Source organism: Anopheles moucheti, chromosome 2, assembly GCF_943734755.1.
Source record: "Anopheles moucheti chromosome 2, idAnoMoucSN_F20_07, whole genome shotgun sequence".
Lineage (NCBI taxonomy): Eukaryota > Metazoa > Arthropoda > Insecta > Diptera > Culicidae > Anopheles > Anopheles moucheti.
Window position 1 is genome coordinate 13,631,861 of NC_069140.1, and position 25,437 is coordinate 13,657,297.

At 43.0% G+C, this 25,437-nt stretch overlaps 1 protein-coding gene across 1 annotated transcript in view; it reads left to right on the forward strand.

Moving 5' to 3' along the window:
* The first annotated feature begins 9,776 nt into the window (after positions 1–9,776).
* Positions 9,777–25,437, forward strand: part of LOC128310225 (acetylcholine receptor subunit alpha-like 1) — a 42,129-nt gene continuing 26,468 nt past the window's right edge. The window contains exon 1 of the mRNA XM_053046813.1: positions 9,777–9,858. The gene's annotated coding sequence lies outside the window, so the exon portion shown is untranslated. The remainder of the gene's footprint in view (positions 9,859–25,437) is intronic.

The window sequence follows — 25,437 nt, forward strand, 5'->3', positions numbered from 1 at the left end:
CAGTGGTGACGTGGCAAGTGAATGTGCCAGTGAAGAGAAGTAATCCTGTAGCCATTGTCACGTCAAAACATTGGGTTGATATTTACTGTAGAACGCCTAGGAAGATAAATTGATGATAAAACTCAATAGACATGTGAAATTTCATCTTTCGATAGCAAAAAGAAAAACAATGTAATATAATCGTAGGTAGAATTTTATGAAGTGAACAACTGGAGCTAATCAGCATGATTTTATATAAGAAATTTCATATATTAATGTGCTACTGTATTAATTGCTATTTCTATGAAATAATATTAAACCCCATATCTTTTCGAATTTTAATGGGGAATCCACCAGCCCCATTAAAATACAGAAAATATGGAATTAAATTTTCGTTACCATTCCGTTTAACTTGACGAAAAGGGCTCTCAGTGAGGTGAAATACCACACATTCGGCCGTGTTGTTCACCTGTCATCGACATAGTTCACGCATTCATCCCAAATCAAGCTGCTACCTTGACAGTGGTAATGCAAACTAATCAATTCCACGACCATCTACAGTAAGAGTCGCCGTTTGGGATGATGATTGTTTGGGTGGCGTGAGTGATTAGGTCATTTTGCAACCTGTTACGAAGCAGGTGAACATCTAGGGGTAGAGCCAGTGGGAATCAGTCAACGTAAGAGCAAGACGTTGGGTTTGTTTATTTGTTCGTGGCTGCATCATTGGTCTGAACGCTTTGATCTTGTGACAAGTTGTAATTTATGCATCGTTTCTTGAGTTTCTACACAGTCGTTGTTTTACCGAACTAACTTTAAAATGTGGTGAGTGCAGATTTAATTGACCGGTTGACAGCTTTGCTGTCGTATCTGCAGGGTTTTATGGGTCTATTTATCTTGGTGAAGGGGAACAACCCAAGGTGAAAAGTGGTATGAGCGAAAAATAAACGATTGTTAAATAAGGCAATGAAGATATTCATGAAAGGCTATTAAAAAAAAGTGTTCAAATAGAATTAATTACAGTGTAACTATCTTACTACGTTAAAATTAATTCAGAAATTGATTGACTAAAATTATAAAAAAAAGTATTACAACCAATAGGATGGTTATCAGGAACTATTTTATTCTATCTTTCTTTCTGTTATTTTAAAGAAGCATCCAGGCTGTTCAATCATATATCACGTATCTCGAGAAATTCCTAAATGTACATGAATCAATCAGATGTAAGGACAAATGCAATTAATTTATTTCGCCAAGCAAATAAAATCACCCATTCAGCCAAAGCCAAACGAAAGCGCTCGTTAGGGCACAACACGTGTCCCCAAGGCTGGACGGCCTGCTTAGACGATGCACAAAGTTCGTTGATTGAGAAAACCTGTAACTCAATGCAGCTTGTAAGCATCGGCGTTTGGTAGTGCCTAAAGCTTGATGAGTTTCAACACCGCTCCATCTCCATTGCCACCTCCACCCGGTTGTTGCTAACTTCACTAATCAGCTCGAAGCATCCAGTAGCAGCCCGGTGCATCCGATACCGCCACCCAGAGTGCATAAAGCTCAAACAACTGGCAGCACGGCCGGCACAGCAGTCGCGCCGGTGCATAATGATGATGGTTCGCAACATGCGGCATTGACGGCTACGGGTACGGGTCGCAATTGCTCTAATCACGTCCGCTGCACTTGCCTGAAACAAATCATCGCAACTGCACGTTACGCGTTGGCCCTCATTCTCCAAAAAAAAAAGCGAAGAACCGAGCGACGGTCGGTGTCACGAGTCGGGCCCACAGCTCCGAACGCGAATCGTTTGCGATTGGGCATGGGCATGGGTAGTTCGCTTTGGCAGATGATAAATCGCTCGCTGTACTTTTGATGATAACGACGCTGTACATCAACGCGTCATAATGAGACCGGGAGGATGGCAAAAAAACGGTGCCAGAATAATGATGGCCGTTTGCCTCGGTCTCCGAAGCACACGGTCGCAGCCGGAACCGGAAGGAAGTGCTCACCCGGTGGGTGGAACGTAGCACAAAGAGGTGGAAACAACCTTAAAGCGTGAATGGATTACTTTGGCTCTCCTGAATGTTTGCAGAAAATTAATAATTAAAAACATTTTGTAAAGCAACGAAAAACCCTCCCCCGTCCCTGCATTCTGCTGACGAGCGAAGGTAAATAAAGTTGTTTATGTTGCTCGCGCTTGTTCTTGCTGTGGCACTCTGAGCTCGTTCTTGGCCAGCGGGGCGCGAGGACGGCTTTGGGACGTTGGCAGCGAAACGAAATGAGGCAGTAAAATGCAGAAGCAAATCAAACAGACCGTGCAGCGGAACAGCGAAACAGCCGAGCTAGCAATAGTAACGAGTGGCAAAAAAGTTGTTCCCTTCTGCTGCGACACAGACACGAGAACGGCAAGCACGGCTATCGTTTTTGATAGCTTTGTTCGCAAGTCGGTCACGAAGGTTTGGATATTAAAAGTGGTCCAATGGCACGCCTCGAAAAGTGGCAAGTTCAATAAAACGATCATTTTTATCGCGGTTTGTAAAATTGTTCGCACTGCGAGTGGGCGCAACGCGGGCTGCAAACAAAGCTCACCCTTTCCCCGATGGGGGACCGGGTGGGTTGTTGTCGTTTAATTTTTGCTTCCATAATTGCGAGCTTAAACGACGCGGCGAATCGTGAGCTTGCACTGTGTTGTGTTTATTGTACACTTTTTCAAATAAATTATCACACTTTACGGGGTTTTCCCCTTTTCCGAGAATGGGCGTTCAAAATACTTGCTGTTTGTGTTGTGGAGTTATGGTGGCAGAACGGTTCACCGTGGCGAATCACTGGCGAAGGATAAAACCTGCGTTGCGACTGACAATCATCGGCAACACAAGTTGCTCAATCAATTTGTAGTTAAAGTTTTAAATTCAATTCCACCCGACCGCTTGCGTGTGCGAAACCTCAAAGTCATTTATTTTCCGAATCATCGAAGTTACATGAAATGATGGTTTATGTCCAACCGTCCCGATGAGTATCGCTTTCAACGCACGCTCCGGCGGTCTCGATAACATAATATCCTCTCGATGATTGATCGACTTTCATCGGGGTGGAGCAGCAGCGTCAAGCAAACGGTGAGACATGCACGCGTCCATGCCACGTCGGTTCTGGGGAACGGTAGAACGAAAGAAAAAAGGCAACGCAAAAAAGAAAGGGTACCACCCAAGCAAACCAAACGGCGGCCATAGCTGTATGGCTGCACGGACAAGTGTATAATTTAATTTCACTCATTTTGAGCAGACAAGAGCACCGGCAACTGGAAATCAAGTGGGTGCTCCACAAGCACGGCGAACGAGCTTTAGAACGGTGTGATTCGTCCGTTTTTCTCCGGGTGCATTGTGCACCGTACCGGGTTGCAACACGGTGGGCACACGGTGGCTGTGGCTTGGCTTTCGCTCTTGCGTTTCGCTTCTCGTTCGGTGCATTACACACGCTCGGCAAAAATGGGAGCAAAACGAAAACGGAACAATCTTGAAACGGAGCACTTTTTTGCATGTGCTGAACTGAACTACGGAACCCTACGGAACGATCTTGATAGTGGTTGTATTGATGTGTGCTAAGGGTTTGATGGTGCCGCTGCTTGAAAAGTAGGGCGATAGGTGACTGTCAGTTTTTGCAATCACGTTGGAGAGTATGTGCGTGTGTATGTGTGAGTGCATTTACTAATCGCCATCATTTAATCCGAATACGTTCGTACAGTAGAGTAGCAGAAAATGGAGGAACATAATAGCAGTACTCGTTGCTGTGATAGAAAAATTGAATTAAAATTATAAGTTCACAATAATTTTCTTTTTAGCGCAACGACCTACTAGATCAAGTCTGACATTTCTGGCTTACTAGATATATTTTATCGCGTAGCCGGATAGAAAGTCTTTGCTACTAGGAACGGTCTTAATGGTGATATGAAATGCATTTTCCCAAGGTCTGTGTAGGATAGAGGTCGAGTAATAGTCAAGATAGAGGTTCGCCATTTTGGATTTTATTTGACATTTCGTAGCCCTTGTAAGATTCCTTGCGTCTAGCCTACTTGTTTACTATATCCTGATTAATCAACACAACTACACACAAAACATTTGAATGGAAAAGGGCGTCCAAACGTCAAATCACGTGTAACGAACTTTTGGCTACTTGTCAAATCGCTCTATATTACTCGACCTCTTTCCTAAACAGACCTTGGGATGGGGATAGGAATACCTCTACTAAATACATCACCAGTCCACAAGTCCAGATGAATTTCACAGTAATCCAGCTTTGGAATTAGTTGTTAGAAGTTGTGATTAATTTTATTTAAATCTTCATGTTCATTTTTTAATTACGTCTGTAAGTGGAGTGCTAAACACCATGTATAAACATTCGTTTACTTACAAACACATATCGGTCTTATTGAAGACTAGATTTGACGCATTCTATCAACAATTTTAGGCCTTCATTCACATTAATATTTGCCAAACTTTGGGACCTACGACGGTATTGATGCAGACTAACAATGCGTTTAGACTAGATATTAGATTCCCTAGATTGACTAGAATCTTATCTATCGAAGTCCGCTACTAAGCCGTGAAGAAATTGGAACGTTAAACGAAACGAGTAGTCTTTTCTTCTCAAATTCAATCATAAACTTCCACGCAAAGCTTTTGATGTGCCACTGAGAGCTCTAGTTGTTTTTTTTTTCTCTTTTTTGGCTTTTTTGCCTAAATTGTGATCCGCTTCCGGGCCGCCGGCTGGAAAAAAAAAACATTGTTTTGGCGTTTGAAAATAAGCCAGCAAAATAAGTACATTTGAAAGTTTGAAGTAATTTACAATTGCTCGAAAGTTCGGTGTTCGAGGCCCACTTCCGGCTCCGAACGGCAGCAACAACACCCAGCGTGAGTACTTCCATTGAACACTTGATCACTTCCACGCCCCGGAATTGGGTTGCACGCCGAACGAAGGGAAGATCGGTGTCGTTCGTGTGCCTGTGCGCCTAAAAATTTCATGCCGCACGGTAGCGATAATCAAGTTTTCCTTATCGTTGCCCGTAATGCTATGGAGCCCTCCTTTTTTTGTTGTTGTTGTTGTCGCTCACACACAGCGGATCTGGGATGCAGACGTAAAGGTACGCGGTACGAAGCAACACTACAAGCAAAAGTGAGGCGATAAAGAGTGTGTTCGAATTTCCGTTCTATTGCAGGCAGGTTTCCATTTTTGCCGACCGAATGCCGCCACCCATACCCGGGCAGAATGGTTATTTTGTTTCACTTTGTTATGTTAATGGCAGGGAGAAAGTACCTCAGCCCTGCGGGCGTTTCGTTGCGTGTGTGTGTGTGTCTTTTGTTGTTTTGTGAACAACAATTTTGGGCACTTTTTGTTTTTCAGTTTCCGTTGGAATCCATGTGGAACAAACTCGCCAAAAAATTTTTTTTTTCGTTGGCTTTACGCAAATACGATGACGTTGGCATTCGGGGGAAGCTTTTGTCGCTTTACATGATATGACTATTGAAATGGTAGTATGCAGAGCAGAACAAAAAACACACACAGGCACATAACTTTCCTTGTGCAAACAAACTCGAACTGCTTGGTACGTAAGCACGCAGAGAATAATCCAACTAAAAAACATAAACCAACCTCCCCTTTTGTTTTCGAACCCCTTACGCCAATGCCACATCAGATGATCTTCGCAGCTGAGGGCGAGACGTTCGCGTAAAAATTGCGCTACCATCTTTCGGCGTGGGGATGTTATTGTTTGGTTCTTAATAAGTGAAAACATGTTGAGGGGAGCATGAACTGAAGGCCACCGAAAAAGGGAAGCTAAAACCAACCAGCTTCCCACACCGGCAAATGATAGAGCTCGTTAAAATAAACATGTATGCTTGTCCCGTCAGCGATATGCGAAGGGTTCGGGGGTGGTTTTTTTCCCCCTCCCTCGTTTGAGGCGAATGTTGTTGCGCTAACATTGGTGCACGTGAAGGAAATAGGATGCCGAAGCGGCTTCCCGAGCGAAACACAATCAAGGGTGACAAATAGAACAAGTCTCTCTGCGTGTGTGTGTGTTTGTTTTGGGAGCGGCAAGCTGGCAACACTTTCCATGTTGTGCCCACAAAAGCGCAAACGCAATGTTCTGTGCTACCTCAACAACGTTTAAGGTTTTTTTTTGTATGCGGAGCACCAACGGAACGATAATGATACAGATACAATTTTTCCCGATGAAGCATTTGTAAAGAATGAGTGCCACACGCATACGCTATGTGCGGCAGCACCGGTCTCTTAAAAGGCTGAAATAGTACCGCTTAAGCGCCTGGCGCTATGGTTGTACATCTGCTGATTGGAGTTCATTTTCGGTAGCGCTACGGAATTGAGTGTGATGGCTGGTGCCTTCTGTTTTTTTTGCTTCTCTAGTGTTTGTCGGCATCTAATCCAATCGAACTGCTGCAAACAGGGCCTGGTCTGGTATGGGCGTTTGGGATGTGATTACGTGCGACAGCTGCTACTTTTGCGTTTTGCAGCCACTACCCGTAGGGGTTTTCACGCGATCATCATCATCATCATCATCATCATAATCAACAGCCGTAGCAATGGATTGTGTAATGGTTTTCTGGAAATGAACCAACACAGCGCCACTGGGCACTGGGATGTACGCTAACTCTTTCCAGATACAAATTGAATTTGATTTAAAAATCTTTGTTCTCTTTGTTCCTTGCGGAAACTGTGATGTTTCGAGAAGAGGCTTTCATTCCAGCAGGGAAAATTGAGCTGACACGCAAAAAGCTCATGAGCGTCTGACGGCTTATGAATCTTTGATGATTCTTGAAGGTTTGGAAATCGAAAAATCTACGGATATTTAGGACTATTTGGGGGATAGCTCACCTTGAAGCTACTTCGAGGTCCTAGGCGGAAAGATAGTTGGTGCCCTTTAGGGCTTGAAAGTTGTGACAAGTTCTTCAGGTATTATTGGTGTGCTGGACAGTACGAAAGTTCATCAATACAGAGCAAAGTTTGAGAGTTCGAGTTTAAAAGATTTAACGTATAGTGAGTAGATTCATGAATTCTCGATACTGAGAATTATAGCCCGACATTCAATTCGAAGATTCTCTCAAATCATTGAATTTGATTCATATTCCTTGAATGCTTCGTTGATTTAAAAAAGAACCAGAAGCGAATATCCTCAAAAGCGAAGCCATTTAACCATGCGCCACCGATTAGTTTTCGTTGTTTTACTACATTTGCTAAAAACATAGCTTTGCCAGCGACCGAAATTTATGCGGGCCAACGTACGATGGCCCGACAAAGACTGATAAAAAGGGCGGGTGTAAGGTAATGTAAACAAGCTTTAAACATAATCGTCAAAGTCCGTACAGTCAACTACGGGCATGACACACCCGTATCGTTCCCACTGTTGGCCGTGTGAGGACTTCGGATGGAACGGAATTCAGGAGCTGCCTAAGGGACAGGGTTTTGCTTTAGTCGCTTCCAGTGTCCGGCAGCCGTCGAGCGTACGTGGAGAATCGTTCGGCAAACGGTGACAAACACCCTGGGCCCTCGGCGATATGGAATTGTAGTTTTTACGGATTATTTCGAAAGCAAAATATTGCTACCGTCACCACCGGCACCACTCACGCACGGTTGGAGCGGGGCATCGATTCGGTTCCGATATTGCCACCGGTTGCTGGATTAGGGCGGATTATTTTGTACGATAATGACACCCGTTCGTGAGTGTCAGCAAAATGGTGATGAAGCTGTGGCAAAAAGGATGTATCGAGTATATAATGCGGCCGTTTTATATAGGCAATAATTCCATAGAGTTGGTTAAATATGATTAGGAAATCTTTTTTTTTCGGGGGTAAAGAAAAGTATTCGCCCTTTTGTGTATCTGACTTTATTGGAAGCTCTTTAATTTGAAGATCTTGGTGATGTCATTATCTTGTATAACCCTTTATACTTATACTTTTTCTAAAAAAATATATAGTTCTAGAAAAAATACCTTATATATAATAAACATCAATATTCTTTCAATAATAGTTAACTTTAATAATACTTTCAACAATATTCAGATATAATGTTTCAAAATATACATAGTGTTTATTATATGATGAATTTTTTTTAACACTTTAAATTTCAACCTCTCTCTTTCTCTCTCTTTTAATCTCTTCTTCCTCTTTCATTTGCAGATAATAGTCAATTGGAACGTAAACCAAGGCACACGCTGTTTTCGTCCGTTCGACCGATGCCATCGGGTTTCCGGAGATGGAGCCAGAACATTAAACGTTTAAATTGAATCGGATCACGTCCCAGTAAATATACGAAATATGCATACCGGGATAAATTGCTAGTGTAAGCAATAATTTCTCTCTTCCCATTCCCCCGTAAAAGCTATCGAAACGCTGCTTCGGTAGCAAAATAAAAAAAAAAAACAGCAAATAAAACCATCGTTCGATAACTTTTTGTCACTACGGTTGGGTATGGCAGAAAGGCAACTGCATAAGCGTAACGATTTGATAACGAGGTGAGTTGCGGGCAGTAGAGTTTTCCGTGCGAAAGAATGTGCTTGCCATCCTGCGCTCATGTGGAGGATCGACGATGCATTGCATGGAAGTGACAGTTTTAGGCAGTGTTTTAGTGCAAGCGCTAGCAGAGTTACGGGATAGCATTGGTACGGTACGAAACTAGTGTGCACGCCAAGTCCGTTCCGGTCGACAGAGAGGTAAGAGATAGAGAGCAATGCCCTGCTCTCAAACGTACAGCCCCGTACAGCCACAACAACTACGGAGAATGCTTCGTGCGGAATGTATTAAACTAGCATGAAAGTTCAATATATCGCTTATCGCAAAAAAACACAAGATTCCTACTCTACGTAATTCGAATTGAAAGCCATGTGGGTAGAAGCACTTTAAAGCCAATGGTGGTACTGCTGCAACCGGGGGAAAAATTGATCGATACCAAGGAATTGATAACACACCGAAGCAGGAAGCGAACCTAAAATACTGCAACTGTACAGAATATTGATGAAATAGTAATGTTAACCTCCATTTAAAAAAAAAATCACCCCACAACTAATGAGATAAACGCATTGTGAGTGTGGCGTTCCGATCAGTGTCAAAGTTGTCGACAGTTGTCAAACAATCAATTCAACTTAACAACAACAAAAAAATCCCCGATCGAGCATCCTTTGACGACGACACGCTCGCGTCGCTGTTAAATAGTCCATGGGTGTTAATGTGTGTGCGTGTCGTGTTCATCTATCGTCCGTGTACTGTTAACGCGAGTGTGTATGTGTTTCCGTGTGCATCTCTTCCCTAAATATATCCTTCCCGATCGTTGGTGGCCGATGGATCACTCAAGGATTAAAGGCAAACGTCAACTACCCACAACGGTGGCGGTGAAAGTGCTTGAAGAATAATAACTAGCAGCCATTTTCATTGCCATTTAATTGCTGCTGTCAGTTCGCGTGTCAGTTCATCATAGTTACCTATACGCGGAATATCGTCAACAAATCGTCCAGCTGATTCTACTGGTTCAATACCTGCTGGCAGCGTACAAGCGTGTGTTGTAGCGTGTCAGTGTGTGTGTGTGCGAGATTCGTGCAGATCCCATAGGAATTGCCACCGAAGCTCGGGATCGAGATTACACAACAACAAACCGCTCCATCCGCACGGTATCCAACCCATCCCGCCCACCCAGTGTCCCAGTGGTCGTGTGCGTGTGCTAGTGGTTCGCTTCGGTGCACAGATTCGTGGCAGACAAGCTTTGACGCGACGGCACTGAGAACGGCGCCATTCAACGAAGGTGCCAAAGGTGCCGCCTTCCTTCAGAAGGAGGCTCCGCATAGGCGCTAGGCTGCCAGCTGCAGGCGATGCACCGGTTTGCGGATCGACCGTAAGTATCACTGTTTTCGGAAACTGTACTTTTTACGGTACACGCCCTGCGGCAGTAGGCAGATGTAGGTGACCTCGGCGTGGAGTTTCTTAAATGAATATAAACGACAGTGGCCAACGAATATGCGGCCAAGCGGTGCGCAGGAGTTGGCTTGATTTCTTTGGCCAGCGAAACTACGCTACCGGTCGCCAAGTTTTCTTCACTCCGTGCAGCTTTCGCATAGGCGCATAGTTTCGACTAGCCTTCGGCAACTAATATGTATCGTTTGTACGGCCTAGGTCATCACCTACACTGGACTGCAGTTGGTTGCGTTGGTTGGTGAGTGTTTCATTTGGACTACCATCCTGGTGCCCGAGACCATTCTTTGTGTGGGAAGTGCAGTTCAAGGCAGAAGGCAGTTCCCAAGCACAAACACGCATCGCAATACCGGACTGCCTTTGGCAACGGTTGAGTTTTGCAATCTAAATTCCTAGGTCAAGTTCTGGCACTCGAAACCAAGTATGAATAGGCGTTCGAAGTGGGTGGTATGTTGTTTGGAGTAGGACACTTCTCGCCGGAGATGCACAAGTGTCGGTAAATAAATGCAGAATTGTTTCTCGTCTAACAGCATCCAAGCTTTTAGCTGCAGCACATTAATTTTGTGAATTTGAATAGCTCTTAAGGTTGTGTTTGGAAGGCTGCATCTGACTAAGAGGAATGAGATTAAAATAATTATTTATACTATTACAATATTTCGAAACTATTCATACTTAAAATTGATATTGAGAGCATTTAACGACTTTACTTTAGTGATTCGAAAGAAAAACAAAACAAGATAAACGAAAGCTGGCTCAAATGGAGTGATATCAGGAGCGTGAGCCATCTCGTTAAATTGTAATTCGTCTTCCAATTCAATTTCCGAGATCAAATCTATGCCATCATTAATAAAAACAGATCCACCGAGTCTACGCTAAGCCCGGGAACACCAGTTCAGATAAAAAAGATAAGTCTTCACGGCATCTTCTTCACCCTGAGCGATGAGCCTGCATGTTGTGCTGGATGGAGATTGTAGCAAAAAAAAACAATAAAACATAATATAATCCTCGGTGTGTTTTGTTCCCTAACGGTGGCCCACCGTTGGCCATGATGGCCATAGATGGCTTTAAGTCATTAACTGGCTTGAGATTGTTAAAATGCCAAGGGAATTAGACGCATGAAGAATGGAGTGTTGGAGTGCTTACAGCTAAGGAATTATTTTGATGTTCCTTTAATCATTTGTTTTAGTAAACAGTTTATTAAGTGTGTTATGTTGGGACAATTGGAACGTTTTAATTGAAACTATTATTATGTTTTGGAAGAATATTGACTGCTTCCAATTGTTTGGGGATTGTGTTGAAGGACTTTACCGAAATCATACACAATGTTCCGTCCTCCGCATCTTTATTTAGCTTCATGTTTTATACACTTTCTTCTTACTGTCGCTTTGCGTTACAGATTTCCGATTGTTTGTGTGGGACTCGTCCTAACGCGGACACACCCAGCGGCATTGTTGCTCCCACATGCTCACCCCATATTGAATTAAACGCAATCGCAGTTTCGTAGAAAAGCTTCTTATCGAATTGATTTTATTGTGCCCTTCGCTGTTCACGAAACAGTGCGCAATGAGGCACATTGTAAGAAGCCGGCAGTGTAATATCACTTGCCCCACCGGTTCGGTGTCCATTGTCGTTGTGTGTGTTTTGTAGGTATTATTTGTGTGTCATTCCGAGCTTCCCACGTTGCATCATTTGCGAGCATTTATTTTAATTTGCTTTTCATCGTTGTTTGGCTGTTTTGAGCCGACTTTTCCTTGGATTGTGGCTTTCTTGGTGGTGCTTTTTTTCCGATCGCTGTTGTTTTTTGAATGTATTACACAGTAGAATTATTTAAACTTGTTTAGATACTTAAAAGAATGATTTTTGCCCACAGCATGACATCATTATTCGTGGGACAGTAAGAAGAATTTTAATTTTAAAACAATTAAAAATGATTCTTTAAAATTGTGAATAATAATGTAAAAGCTTTAAAACAGTCTTTAATCGGCCCAATATTTTCTTAATTGAGCGTTCATCCGCTAATCGAACTGTGATTGATTTGATCGAGAGGAAATCTGCCGTTGAAACCATTGGCCAAGATTAATTAGCCGTAAAGCTTCTCGACTGCATTATTGCTACTAATTTGGAGTTACTAGTAATTCATCGTTTGATGTTTGATCTTGATTAACTTAACATACACACGCAAATACGCCAGCCTGTCTTCACCCATACGCCGTACGTGCAATCGTGAAATGTTTAAGTTGCTGATAAAGGCAGCATGTCTGCGTGTGGCTGGGTGTGGCTGTTCGGCGGTACTTTCTCTACCTCGCAATCCGAGTGCGAAGCAAATCACTCCAACGTATTATCGCTTGAACAAACACTTTGACGTTATCTTTCCCGGCGACCAAAGGCGTATTTGGGCTGGCCAGGGACGGAAGGAGCGACGTTTCCACGGCAGGATAATGGAGCTCATGCTAGGCTAATGCTATGCCCGAACACGTCCTTCGATTCATTCCATGAGCAGTGCTATTTATGCGATCCGGGTTTTTTGTTTGCGTGTGTATGTGTGTGTGTGGATTGTTCATCTGAATTTCAGTTAACTTGCGACGCTTTCCTGCTTTTCACTTGCACAGAACGGCTTGCGTTAGCGAAATGGCTCTTGTATGCGAGAGTGAAAATTTCCTTTCCGAGCACAAGGGATGGGTCGGAGGTTATCATAATGATACAGGCTGAGTTTCGATTCTACCCGAAACAACCTCACTCAGAATGGAAACTTTTGTTCGCTCTGTTATCTCCCATTGGTGTGTTTTTGTGTGCACAATGCCCGACCTATTCGAGCAGCCTCCTCAACCTTAGCGTCATTAGAGTGCTTTTCCAGAAGCTCATCCTTCGTGAAGCACTCTTGCGTTCTCTTTCTCTGTATTTCTTCTGTAGTTTCTCTCTTTCTCTCTCCCTTTTCTCTCTTGATACCTCGTGGTTTCGTATGTTTCGGCCCATACAGATGTCATGTTGAAATCGATGGCCAACTGGGCGCCAACTTTAGTGTGCAAAAAAGAAAAAGAAAACGAGAATTCGACTCGAAATTTGAACCGCAAGGCAAAAGAAACTTGGATAATGTGAAGTAAATCTCACGGCCCTTGACAATCCATCCTTAACTAAGAGGGAGCAGATACTACGTGGCAATGACATCAGATGAACGATGAAAATTTATATCCTTGCGATGATTGTCGCCAGCGGACCACGGTGAAGTGAATCAGCGGGATGATTAGCTTGAGTTCCCCGGCAGGGTGCGTTGCGGAATGTGCTAATCCATGAATAAATTGAGCTGATATTGCTTTCAATGTAATTGATTGCCATAAACCGACCGGCGGTGGCTTAATTGCATGCTGTAGTTATTTAGATTGTTTCATAAAGTATAACTTTTAAATTTAATTCCCATGCAAGCTCCGTTGTATTTATGTTTTTGTTCGCAAATTGTTGTTTCATAAATTTAGTTAATTTTAATTAAAATTGAAGTTTATTAAACGGACGATTTTTTTTTCACAGCAAGAACGCTGCAGAACCAATTTCATTTCAAGCTCACCAGCTGATGCTGTGTTTGATGAACTGTTACGGCCAAGCGTTCGCTTTGTCATGCAAAATCTACAGTGCTGGATCATTATGAAAATAATTTATTCTCATTAACATAATCAAATGCAATAAATTTCGACCGTAAGGAGATCCTTCCCTAGTAATGGCTGCGGCTTCAGCATTGTTGAGCTGGGCTTTTTTTTTAGCCCCTGTCTGGTGGAAAACACGATTAGTGCTTTCCATCTGTGCTCACGCCTGGACCAGCTTTGGCTGAATTATTCCCACAGAGGTAAATGTTTTATTACCGTACCGTGGATGACACCTTCGCGGTTAAGCTGACAGTTGAGGTGGCGCTGTACGAATATTTCGATTGGTGTGTTCATAGGGAAATGATGAGTTTTTGCCTTGTGCTATCGCGAACGTTAGATGAATCTTAGATTATGCTCAGCCAAACAATGTTTGACCTGACGGCTTTATAATAAATTCAACACAATAACATTCCCGGGCGGACGTCTACTGTAACGTAATAATTTATTCATGGAAAGCATGAGATTTTTGAATGTTTAAGAAAGGAAAAGCAGAACATGAAAATGTTGAAAATGATATCGTTGATAAAAATCTGTATCGTTTGATTTAAGTCAAAAGATATTTGATGACGAAAGTTTTTGGTGTGTTATATCAAACAAACAAACACACTGATGGAGGCGCATGGTTCTTTGATGGAGGCGCATTGGAGGCGGTTGGTGTTATGACTTATAATCCCTTCGTAATGTTTTACAAGAACAATTTTTTTGCATAAATGTACCGCAACTTTTGTAACGTTTGCTTAAAAATGCCAGTAGGCCATTAAAGGTAGCTAATACATGGATGTTTCAGTATCGTGAATCGTGAAAGCGATAGTTGACTTTGCGGAAAAAGGACAACAAATCATTTGCAATGGCTATGTTAATGTATTAGTTGATTGTTTTGGTCTTAGCAAAAAATATCTGATAATAAGACTTTCTTGTAAAATAAAAATAAATTAATTTAAATAAAAATTTCTGTGCTGATGGAGACGCATGGTGTTTGTTGAAGTATTGTGCAATATTTGCAATTTCTTAACATAAAACAAATTAATATTTCCAATATGGTTTATAGTGCTCAACTGACTTTTATGATGCGTTGTCTTTTATGACAATGAAAGTCTTGAGACATTCTTATTAAAAAAAAAAAACTGTACCGAAAACATCTGTACTGATGGAGACGCATGGTGTTTGTTAAAGTATTGTACAATATTAGCAGCTTATAACATAAATGAATATTTCCAATGTGGTTTATAGTTCCTAACTGACTTTTCGGACACATTTGAATGTCCCCTCACAATCCTAGGTTCATTGTGCTTTTCAACGGTTGCGTGTGGTTTATGAAACGTGATCTAATAACTAGACCAATCCAGGCCTGGAAAATATTCCCCACGCCTAAGCAACAAATAGTTCTGCTCCCTGGGGAGATAGCAAAATCACAACGAACCGATAATCTGATGGGCATCATGGTGGTTTAACGGCAGCACAACAGCGAGCTAGAATTTCCGGCACCTATTGTGGCTGGTGGGTTTGTGCGTGAAACGCTCGAATTATGCGAGTCGCGCCAGAGCTTGCAATGATGCATGATAAAGTGAATTGAAAGGCGAGAACAAAAAAAGACAAAAATCAAACCCAGTCATGCTTGGCCGACAGCAATACATCTCGCGAACGCGGGAGCTGCACGGTACGGCATAACCGGATTCACAAATCCGGTGGCTCGCAGGACCTACGGTTCGGTACCGAGCACCACATAACGCGGCACGCCGCTGCCGTTGCTGCTGCAGGCACATTTAATGCGGCAATGCTTGCACACGCCATCGATAAATTTATCGCCGCATCATACATATTTAATTTACGCACAATCTCACCGTCTCCGCGGCTCCAAAATCGCTCTAAATCCGACGCTAGCTTCCGGTGACGGTCGAAAATCTCATTGCGAATTTCCCAGCGGGCCCCTCCCCCCTTCCGTGTTTCGTGTGGTGCTGATAATGGCGCTGGGTAGGATTGCTGGTTGGTGCCGAGCGCAACACGACGGGAGCAAATTGAGATGTACGAGTGTGAATTTTATCACACAATCTTATCTCCCGTAAGCGGAGTGGAAGTGCGATAGATTGTTTCATAAATCAAAGACTTGATCATTACTTCCGGCTTTGTTCGTATTGTCGAGTGGGATATCGAAGCAGTTAGTCACTAGATAACTTTAAGCTTTTGAAGCAGATTATAAGTGATTTATCTCGGAAAGCACTTAGACAATTTCTCTCCAAACTCCTACCTTTCAGTGCTTTGTTTTCCGTTGTGGAATTTATTCAACAAAATACTACTCAAAAAATAGGATTTTCATCGAAGTTCCGACGTTGACAAACTTTTACTGATTGCCGTACCGTGGAATTATAGTGTTTAATTCTTTGAAAAGCCTTTTAAAAGTAGCCTCCCGTAGAGATTGATGCGACTAATTCCTCGGTCACCGGTCACCGAACTTTATCGTGCAGCCCGATAGTGATACGATTGTTCTGCGCGGCATTTCTTGGAAGGTGGCGGACGTTTAATTTGCACCCAGAAAGAAGAGGTGCCAGACTTTCCGACCGTGCCCATAAATCTCCTCGATGAACCGCAATGAATGACAACCGAGTGGAGTAAAATTAATGAATTTGCTCGCGCCGAAACGCACGCGCCATGCGTCCAAACAGCAGCAGCAGCAGCACTGGCAGCAGCAAAAAAAAAGTATGTTGCTGGGCATCCACTTTCAGCGTTTTCCTTCACAATGCTGGTAATATAGTCACGTTTTCGGGGCTGGTGGGTTCCTGTTGCCACATAAATATCCGACGGACATTCTCCTGTCCGAAGGATTACCGTGCAGGTTTTGTGGGTTTTTGGGAAGAATGTAGCACCCGACACCCGAGCCCGAGTGGTGCGGTTTGCGGGGAATCATCATTAATCATTAAGTTAGTTCAACTGCGCTGGCCAGCGTTTTGGGTATTTGGGTGGGTACCATAATGGTGGAGAGGAAGCACAGAGAAGCAGCACGTGTGACTGTGGCTGTGGCTCAGACAGAAGCCACCGTTTTGATGGTGAGTACGCAAACGGCAGCTGAGACAATTTCCCTTCGGTGTGGAAACTTTGTGTCTATCACGATTCGAACTAGTCGGTGGAGCACCGTGTAATTTGTAGTACAAGTTTCGGTCAGCCCAAGATGTGTGTGTGCGTGTACCTCGGGCAAACATAACATGATGCCGCCTGAGCCGGTAATAATCGTTGTTTGCGAAGTGCGATTTATTTGGGCTCGCTTTCACCGGGAGCCAGTTTCAATTAGTGCAACTTTCTATTGCAATTGCAGCATCTGGGTGGAAAGCATCGAGCATACCGGTTAGTACACGCACAAAGAGCAGGTCCTTCACAGCTAGCAGGTGAACCCTCTGGGGGGAAACGACGTAGCGCTGGGCTGGTTTTGCCGTACGGTAAGATAGCCCGGAGAAGGCGGTTCTTTGTTTGTCTGAACCGAGTGCCTCATCTGTGCGCAATCGTCAAGTGGCGAGCTTTCGGTATTGAAACGTTTGCAAACACCGATCGGTGCTCGTTCGTTATGCAAATGATTTGGCGATCTCACCGTACGAGGACAATACAGCAGTAGCAGGGTACGATCGTACGGACGCAAGAAAGTTTGCTCGAGTCGGAAATGAAAGCGCGCATCCTTTTGATTATAAACCTCACGTTTATGTTGTGCTACAGAGAGAAAGTCAGCACATGTGTGTGTTTGTGTACGGGGTCCGAAAAGAGCGGAATGGACGGCACATTGGCCCGTGGTCAACATTCTGCGGCAAAAGCTTCTTCTTCTCTTCTCGCATGCGGCACATTTTGGCCAGTTAAAATATATGTGTTTGTATGTGTTTGTTTGGTGACTGGTAAAAGAAAATTGCAGCAATCAAGGGGCAACGAGGAACCGTTCCGGAGAGGTCTAGAAGGTCCTGGAGGGGGAAGAGTTTCAGAATTGTCAGACCATATGCCATAACCGACAAGCTGGCGGGTACTGTGTGGAATATAATAATATATTTGCGAAAGATTTCCTTTCACTGCGTGGCTAACGGGAGGAAAATGGCTACGGACAAGGTGCAATAGATAGGCCGGCCCGAGTGTCGGCACGTGTAGCACGAGGTTGGGCTTGGGAATTATTGCGAAATGTATTCAAATTTCTGCAGTGTCCAATTATTGGACGCATTGTCTGCAGTGTTTTGAGTGAAGATAAATCAATTTGACTGGACAATAACGGTTGGCACTTTTGTCCCAAAAAGCTATTGTTTTTTCAAATTGATTGTATGATGTGAATAGGTAAATTTTTATTAACAAAACAAATAGTAAAAAAAATATGTGAATAGATAAATAATTATTTATTATAAATAGATAAGTTTTACAAATTGTTGGAGTTTTGAGTTTAACCTACTTACTAGTAGCTTGATGGAGTTATTGAATGATTTATCTGAGAATACCAACATCTTGTCTGAACAATTATCGTAAACCACCTTCCACCTGTGCAGCTTGTTTTAAATAATTCATTTGATTTAATTTTATCTGTCATACATAGAATAGACGACAATTTCATGTAGCAAACATTTCAATCCGCCAACAAAAATCCCACCACCACCACCAAGCACCGGTGGATGTCTATAAATAAAGCATAATCAGAGACACGAGTCTGGAGCTTTGCCCATCGGGCCCACCGGGCCCACGGTGGGTGGCAATTTTCATATTACATTCTTATTTCTCTCCCGTTTCACCAAGGGGCTCCGTAGTGATGGAACTACTATCGAGGGAAAAACAATAACCCCTTACTCGAATATGACACTATAACGTTGGGAAGTAGACGAAGCAGAGAGCACAAGATTTGCTGGCACTGATAACGGAGGTCATGTGAGGCTGCAAAACAAAGCAAGAGTCAGTGCCAGTGGTTAAGCACCGGCATTAGTGCGCAGGAAGTAGAATGCGTGCTTGCCGTGTGCGACTTCCCAAATGGTGGTAAATATCTGCACGAAAAAAGCCTGACGAACAACCGAAGCAAACCGCGCAAAGAAGTGGCATAATTTATTATGCAAATCAAGCCAACAATCGAGTTCTTGTGTGGGGAACCGTGAGGGAACGATGCTGCATCTTTACAGCCGCAGGTCGGCCAACCATGGCGCCAACGGCCATGCATTCAGCGTGTTGGTTCACCGGGAAACTCTCACCTGTAGTGTGTTTATTTGGCTCCCCTGCTCCGACTGCCGACTGCCGACTGATAAACAACCCATCGGATCGGGGTTGTTTTTCCCTTCTCGCTTTGTTATCATTTTCCAACGCGGGTTATGAATCGCCGCGACCGCGGGTGGCACTTTTTCCGGTTAGTGAATTTCCCTACAGGCTTGGTGATCATCGCATGGTAGGGTTTCCCCCCTTTTTTTTGTGTTTTGTTTTTCTGCACCGATTACGCGAGCCCTTCCATTCTCCCCGCGCGATTAAAGTGCCCAGCCACCCACCTATGGGAGGGTTTTGGGCAAAAACAAAAAAAAAAACAGATGGCCTCGACACAGCCGAGATGCATGTTGGTGTTTGGTAAAGAAAATATGTTCTGCGGCTGTTGCTCGTTTCGTGCGCTACCTTGTGGGCGGTTTGGTTTCATTCTGCCATGCCGCTGTCCGCTTTCCGTTCCGTTCACTCCCATCGAAAGCTGCGAGTGGGGGAGCAAAGAAAATGGTTGCGTTCATGCAAAATAATAAAGCGTTCATTTAATATTTATATTTATTGATTTTTTTTTCCTCCGCTGCGACCACCTACGACGCTCCACAGCATCGCTTCAACCGACACTGTATACCCATCGTGCGCTTCTCACGGTGTGTCGGCCATTCAATTGGGTTGGTAAAGAGCCAGGCGAACACAACACAACATGGTTCCCTTTACCACGAAACAGGGATGCCTGTGTTGCATCGTATCGATTCGATGGGGTCGTATAAAGTGTGTTTGTTTTGAAAGCGAACTTTCGCGGAATTGAAGTCCCGGAGTTTGAACGTGAGTTCGAATGTCGGGTAATGCAGTATGCTTTAATTATTTACTGTTGATAAATTCAAATTGTATGGAAAGTGAATGTGTGTCTGTGAGTAGGTAGTTATCATAATGGGGTTTGATAAAAAAAAGATAGAAAAACGTTGTTGAGGTCTTCGGAAAATTGTTTGTTTCCCATTTTCCTCGTTAAATATTATTAAACATAATATACTAGATTAAACATTTTTTTCTCATTATTGCATAACGTTTTTGCAATAACTTGATAAAGCTTGTAGCTTTATTAATAAAAAAGTGTATTGAAATGTTACGATTTGTTTTAATTTAAAGTAATGAAAATTCCCGAATGTTATGTAACAGTAACATGTGTATGTAACAGTAGATAATTCTAGATAACTCTAAGCCATCGTGTTGATCGAATCGCTCGTGCATCGATTAGTACAGGAGAAAAAAAAGTACCCACCATAAATATTATGTAATTCAATAAAACAATTAATTTCGAGATGAACGATAACGATGCCACTACCGTTTCAGTGGATTGACTTAGTCTTGCCTCCCCCGAGAAAGGTCCGGTAGCTGGAAGGATTTCATCTTTTCCGCTTGCCTGCCTAACAGCTGTTTCTTACCATTTACAACCCTCCAACCCTTGAGCCGTTGCGGAACGAGTTAGCAGCAACCGTGGAGAAAGCTACCGTACGGTGTATATGGTAGTGCATGGCTTAACGGAAAACTGCTACTGCTACCACACCCACCCCACCAGTGCTGCCAGCTGTATGTATGCTTCAGCACACTCCCGAACCGTCGACGCGTTGGGCGATTCGAACGTCGTAACTTGTAAACAAAGCATTTTTATGGGAAGGATTATTATTATAACTTCTTTATTATTATCGATGCGTTATGCACGCTCACGGTCCCTGGAGATGGTGGTGAAACGATTGGGTTTTTGGGAGTTTTCGGTATGATAGGCGGACTTAACTTTTGGGTGGGGCGGGCGGGAGGTGGAAGCGATAGCGGCCCATCGAAAATAATGATCGTAATGATAATAGCAAAAGCCAGCAGGGGTTGATTGTGGTTTCAGCATCAAACGAACTTTTTGGCCGTGTAACAGACCACCTTTTTTGATGGTACACTTTTGACACATGCCATTAAATGGTTCACTTAACTATAATTAAGATTTCGAAAGTTTTGCCCAGAAATTTACCGTTTCATATGATACATCTTTGCTTGCTTTTGTAATGAAAATGTGGTTCTCGTGCAAATTACCATATAAATGTTTGCTGATAAGATTTTGAATAATAAGTAAGGTTAACCTTAATCGGGATGAGAAGTTTCGTCTTCCAAGTAGTAGATTTAATCAATTTTTCATATCTATAAAATTTTAGCACAATTAAAGTATTCACAATATAACAATCATTCATTGTAAAACACTCAAATCATTTGCAGAAGCACTACATTCCCTGTCAGTGTGTATAAAACGACCGCTCTGCTCAATACTGATATAATACTAAATCACAGAGTATCGCGAGTGCCGTGTTTGCTATTGTACGTTTAATTTATCTTTTTCTATTGCTATTTTTGCTCTTATCCCACCTCGGCACCGTTCCATTTCAATGGGTCCTTCCAACAGTGGCAGTTAGCTCTTTCCACTAGCGTTTATTTGGCGAGTTGCACGAGAACACTTAAGCATCAGCAAACCGTGCAAATTTCAACGGTCGGAGCTCAAAATTCCTGGAAGTTATTCCGCAAGTATGGCTTCATCGTAATTATGCTCGAGTCGTGGTTGGCGCGGAATAAATTGTTGCAAAACTAAGGGAGGAATTATTTTCCACGCGATTTCCTTCCACTAGCAGCTCGTTGCCTTGGTTTGGCTAGTACACGGAATTCTGTGCCACTTGGGAAACAATTAAAATGGATCAAAAAAAAAAAAGATCGATGTACAGTGTTACTGAGTTCGTTTTGACCAGATCCACCATCTCGTGTCTTCCCGCGTCCTTCTCTTTTCCATCTAATCTTCCGGTTCTTACAATATTTTAGTGCTTCCTTATCTTATCGGCCGTTTCATTCAATTTCTCCTACTAATGAACAACAATCGCGTGAATAATGATAGCCGAGAATGTTGCCGTTGTTTGCGCTGAGTGAATGCTGCGATGGTGTTGCAATTTTACCACCGTCACAATGGCTGGTAAGTGCCGCCGGTGGTCGCAAACCCATCCACTGGGATGAAATATTGAGATGTTTTGAGCGTGCGTTGCCAAAGCGGGTTCAATCTTTTCCCCGCAGGGCGGCTTGTGTGCGAGAGCATCTTTATTTTGATTAATTTTTCGCCACCGCCTTCAGATGTTGCTGCCATTGTGATAAATCGCGCGGACGGGTTGGCGAGCGCAGAACTTGAGGCTTGATGTTGTCGGGATTGTCCTTGAGATTTCGTGCGTCTTCGATTGTGTGATTTGTGTGCTGTGCGGCATGGCAGGCGGTGGCTAAGCTTAAAGCATTGACACGGATGATAAGAAGGAGTGGTAGAAAATCTGTCGCCAAAATCTAACGTCTCACGTCCAAGTCCGGAGCCTACCCGGTCCAAGTGCGAGAACGCCAAGTCCTTGGTGGAAAAACTCCCAGCACCAGGGAAGGGAAAAACAAGGCAGACATGGTAACGGAATGGTAACTGAGCACTAAACGCGAATGAAACAACATTACAGTAAACGAAGCGAAGTCCTTCGCGCCCGAAGAAAACCCACAAACCCGTAACGGGGTCCAATAAACTAACCTCACTTCCCGGAGCTACACGAGCGACCCGTGAGCCACTCTCGAACCAGCCACTGAAATTGCTCCCCGGGGCGGATTGCGTCTTGGCGACACCGAAACGCCAATATGTCTGCCCTCGAGGTGCAGACACAATGGAGAACATCGATGAGCACTGCGCGCTGTTGACGTTCGAACTGCTGGCAACCCTACCCGCCCATGTGCCGCTGTATCGGAACGTGGCATTGAAGGCGGATCGTGGGTTGTGGCCCCAATGCGCGATGGAATATAAAATGTATTTTATGATTTTCATCATCAGCTATTTGCTGTCCTTTTTGCGATGGTTCGCTTGGGAAAATGCGAGATAGTTGTTGCTAAACGTAGGTCAATCGCACTAGAGCTGATATTAAGTTGAAAGCAGAAGCAATACGGGTTGTTTTTTTGTGTTTTCTCACGGAGGGTGATGTTTTTTTTTATTTTGATGCTACTCTTGTTCGGGTGAATGTTTTGTTTTTTTGGCCAGGACTTAACGGAACTATTCCGGACTTTGCATACGTAACAAACGGATAATTTCGTATATAAGATTATTTTATATGATGCCATTATGATGACTAAAATGAGGTTTGAAAGTAAAATATCTGTGAAGAGTATTGTACTATTTAATGCATTACATACCGGGGGTACGAAATCTGCATCGAAATAGCATGCAACGTCACATTCCTAATAGAAATAATCCAAAAAGGGGAGCTAGCGAATTATTTTCATTGGCCATTTTCAGAACTCTAGATGTCTCAATAACATAAGTTCAATTTTTTAGTACAATTTTTTATTTTGTCTTCATCATCTTCGAATTTTATTCAAAAATTTAAAACTAAATAAATTATTGTAAATTATAAATTTATAAATTTATTATTTATGTATAACATGTCTATTATCATTTTACAACAAATTTAATTGATTTAGAATAAGATTATTTATTTTTTTTCAGAAATGTTAGATTTATATTTAGTTAGTATTTTGAACACTACTAAAACACTACTTAAATTACCCAAATTACCCCACGAAGTGATAAAGTGAAGGCGCTCTTAAAAATGTGCTGAGCCATTAAATTTAATAATCACAGCTCTTTAAAACTGAATCACGCTCTTTAGAATTCAATAACCTGTGTTGGTCAGTTTTATTGACTTGTCCCCATGAAATCTCGAGCTTTCGGGAATTTCGGAAATTTTCTCAGCATTCCCCAATTAAATGAAAAATGAAAGATTTTCCCAGCGCGCTCCTGGGTAAAACGTAATGTGACAAATGGGAACATGGCCACACCGGTACCACTTCTGGAACTAACTGATGCCTTTCACTTTTCGTTACGGTGTCCTGGAGCGCAATCAAACATAATATTATTTCCCGGGTAACAGTTGACCTCACGTTTCACACAAATGCCATAAAACGCTGGGAAGCGCAAGAAACGGACGCGCAAGCAGATCCAACCGGAACGGTGGCCGTTAAGCTGTGGGTAAGAAAAATGTCAAGATTTATGAATCATGAGTGCGGTTCGTCTCCATGTGCACACCACACAACGGAACCGGCCAGAGACCGGGAATGCTTCTTTTTTTTCCTTTTTTTGTTTAAAGACGCTCCAACCTTTGCTGATGTCCTTTTTCCTGCTTCCAAGTTGCCCGGTGCGGAACTCAAATATTGTCCATGGGAAGGATCTAGAACGAACGTCTGGAGAACGTCTTCAGCGTGGTAAGATGATGTGCTGGCGATCCGGCGGACAAAAAGTCAACAACCCATCCGTCATCCGGTTGCCGTACCGGTAGCTTTGGCAGTCGGTGTCAATGTGGTCGGTTCGTACCGTGCCTTTCGGTACGTACTGGACGGCGGTCACGTTACTCTGTTAAGGGTTAGTGTTTTTCACTTTACCCGAAGTTGGCTGTTCCCGTTTTTATGGCAGTGTTTGTTTTCTTGCTGGCTCGATTTATCCCCTGTCCCGGGACTAACTTGTCACATTTGCCATCCGTCACACGATGTGTAACGCCATCTTTGCGAGGGGCATATAAAAAAGGCTTAACGTTTCGGAAAATCAAAGTCAAAGCTGTGTCGCTGTTTTTTTCTCCCTTCTTCTGCCGTTGCTCAAGACGTTGTCCCAGCGAGAGGCATCTTTTGTTTGAAAAAGCCCGTCAAAGAACGTTTGTCGTTAACGGATGTTGTGATTTATTATCGTTTAAGCGGCATGTAGAGCATTATTTACGTACCGGATTCAGTGTTCATTCTGTGTGTTGATCGGTGTTGGGATTGTTTTGATTAAAGCAATAACCTGACATCTAAATATGGTGGAGTAAAGCAAGCGATGTTAGTCAAATTCAATTTCAATCCACCGTTGAGGACATAAGACCTATCGGTTGTCGGTTATCGGACATAAGGGTTATTGTATGGAAAAGTCATTTTTATTCAATCTTTACTACTGGTTGGTTGTGTTGTGGAGCTATTATACAAAAATAGAAGATTATTTTTGTTAATCTTAAATAAAACACTTTTTCGTTGCTAATGAAGGTCACTGAAGGTAGCGTGTCATGCTAGGGAGGTTATTTATTTATTCGCACATTCATCTCAACCGCTTTTAGCCATACATGTGATGCTAAAGGGGTCTTATCAAAAAATATATTTATTTATTTATAAACTGCTGGTGACGAGTTTTTTGCGAGCCTCGAGAGTGCTGCTTATAGCCTCACCCTGAAGCTGACGAGGGATAGGCATTAATCATACATTTAATTGAATTTTATGACCGAAATTAATGAAACCGCATTCGAACTTTTGCCCGAACCCCCGCGTTGTGACATATTCCGGCGTCAACCGACCCCCAATGGCATGAAAAAAGTTGACGAAGAAGATCCCCGGATTGCCTGCGTTTACCTGCGCTTCTTCCCACCCGGGTCGTTCAGACATTAAACCCGCAACCGAAAAAAAACGTCAGTGCAAAACCACGCAGTAAAGGTTTTTGGCTTTGTAACGAGTCACGATGGGCATGGTTGAGGCAGTGAGGCAAAGGGATGAAAGGTGTGGCTGTGCCCGGTGTGAACCTTTCCCGAACGTAATTTCCTTTTCGTTTTTTTTTTTGGGGCAAAAATCGCCCA